Source organism: Amblyomma mixtum, chromosome 3, assembly GCF_055824585.1.
Source record: "Amblyomma mixtum isolate Tamu chromosome 3, ASM5582458v1, whole genome shotgun sequence".
In the NCBI taxonomy this organism is placed as follows: domain Eukaryota; kingdom Metazoa; phylum Arthropoda; class Arachnida; order Ixodida; family Ixodidae; genus Amblyomma; species Amblyomma mixtum.
The window spans coordinates 62,903,798-62,906,263 of NC_143014.1; the positions used below are offsets into that span (position 1 = coordinate 62,903,798).

At 44.4% G+C, this 2,466-nt stretch overlaps 1 protein-coding gene across 4 annotated transcripts in view; it reads left to right on the forward strand.

The window, feature by feature from the left end:
- Positions 1–2,466, forward strand: part of LOC149350406 (alpha-scruin-like) — a 40,997-nt gene that overhangs the window by 34,507 nt on the left and 4,024 nt on the right. The gene's annotated exons all lie outside the window — the stretch shown is intronic.

Consider the following 2,466-nt stretch of genomic DNA (forward strand, 5'->3'; position numbering starts at 1 on the left):
TAACCAGTCGCGTGATTGCCATCTCATAAAACTGCTTAGGTCATCACCCTCATTGTGATACCGAATCAGGTGAGTGAAGGCAGCGCCAAACCTCTCCGTTTTCTGGCGGTCATTCCAAATCTTTGGCATCTATTGGGCACACAAGAGCCGATAACTGAGACGGTCTGCCAGTTCCTTGATGCTTATCCTCTGTTCTTGTCTAATCAGCTCATCAACCACTGTTGTTTCAGGGCTGATTGAGCAGTGGCTCTGGCCTGGTCTTGGATCATCTTTGCAACTTTCACGTCCTTCTTTGAATTAACCGTTTGGTCCAACATTTCACAGAGCGCAATGAAATGCAATGTGCACCCTACACAGCAGCCATACAGCGACTATTTTCTTGTTGGGAAACACCTTCAGCTGTCAAAAAGCTCATGACACTACGTTGTTCAACTTTTACAGTATCCATTACATCACGCAACCTTGTTGAACCCAGTGTATGAGAGCATTAAAGAACAATTATCCTCACACCTGTGTGTCACTTTCGCAAATTAGAGATGCCTGTGTTCTGCGCGCATGCCTCACAGATAATGTACCAAACATTTATTGCGCAGGGTGGGTTGGCTTACTTTCATTTGACTAGCCCTCTTACAATTTTTTTAAGTCAAATGTTATTTCAATGTTTGTCATGTCCTTTTTTCTAACATTTTTATAATGTTGCAAACATGCTTCAATAACCCTCCCCTGACATGAAACATTTAAACAACATGCATAAATGTAACATGAACGTTATGTTTATCTGGAACATTAACGCAATGTTTATTATACACTGTATAACATTATTTGGGAAGTTATGGCATTATAATAACATTTCAAAGTGAGCATTAGAATAATGTTTACTTAAAATCTTAAACCAACGTTTTTGACGTAACATAGAACGCTATTTATTAAATTCTAACATTAATTTAAAGTTCGGATGCAGCACACTGCTAGCGCAACTTCATATTATTATTATAACATTACTCTAATGTTCGGTGCTACCTGGGAACGTCTAGTACATATCTGTACACAGTCAGCTGAAAGCTGCTGAATGGGGCTTTCACCAACGTTCTTAGACTGTCGCCTTTCAGCGTAGCGCAAGCGGCAAAGAGTTTTTTTTTTTTTAAGTCATTCATGCAATGCGGCAATTGGTACCTGCCACGGTGGCTCAGAGGTTAGGGTACTTCGCTACTGAGCCGGAATACCCGGGTTCGAATCAGGCCGCGGCGGCCGCGTTTCGATGGAGGCGAAACTCAAAAGGCGCCCGTGTGCTGTGCGACGTCAGTACACGTTAAAGATCCCCAGGTGGTCTAAATTATTCCTCCGCAGCCCTCCACTACGGCACTTCCCTATTTCTGTCATTCCTACCTTCCTCCCTTTCCTCACGGCACAGTTGCGGAGTCCTTACGAGAAGTGAGACAATTACCGCGCCATTTCCTTTCCTCAAAAATACTGTAACTGGTAAGGCGCACCGACCGGGAACCTTACACTTCCAAAGATTAAGCTACAAATAAGGCAATCACACAGGCATCCGCACTTTCAAACCACCTTCGGCTGGTGCACATGTACTCTACTCAAAATAGAGGAAAGATCTCGTTGGGGCAGTCTTGGTTTGATCGTCGTGCAATTAACGTGACAAAAAGGACAGTGACCCCGTTTATAGCTATGGCACTTTCACCCTATCCATTGTCCAGACAGCGAGTTTCCACATTAATGAGGCGTAAATACATTGAAAAAATTCGGTCTCGAAAAACTGTATGATTCGTGTCGTCAATAATAACGGCGGTCATATTAACAGGGCATGACTGCATTCAGAAAACATTAGGTCACCGCCTGCTCTCCAGAAGTACAGGAGCACTCGTGAATGTCTTATGTGTCCTTTCTTTCTGTCCCTTGTCCGTTTTTTGCTCTAACTTCTTCATAAAATCTAAAAGTACAGCCGATAACATCATCCACCAGCTCGAGTTATAAATGGTAGAGCGGTGCTTAATTAGTCACATACCGTAATATGTAATCTCCTACTACCGGTGTGAACAGCTCAGTTTGTTTAATCCTGGACGCCCGCACATGAGGCTAAGTATTCTTATCTAGACTGAGCTGAGCTCACGGGAAGCAGCTTGAGTTTAAAGTATGGGCGACAAGGTTCGGCACAAGGAAACAGACCGGGAGATCCAAGTTGGTTAGATATGAAATGCAATATGACACGTCAGACTGACGATGTATCTGGACAAGTTCCAAAGGCGTGAACAGTTTCAGGCTACATACAGATAGCACTGCTGTTCACATATGTCCCATCAGGCACTGGTCCCATATCCCTCTTCCCAGGCCTTGAGGGAACGCGAAGAGGAGCCTATCATATACACGAGGCCCCGGTGGCCCTGGACTTGACACTGCAAAGCTGCCAGTGTGCATAAGCCACAGAGTCCGAAGGCGGCGCAAAGGCTGACC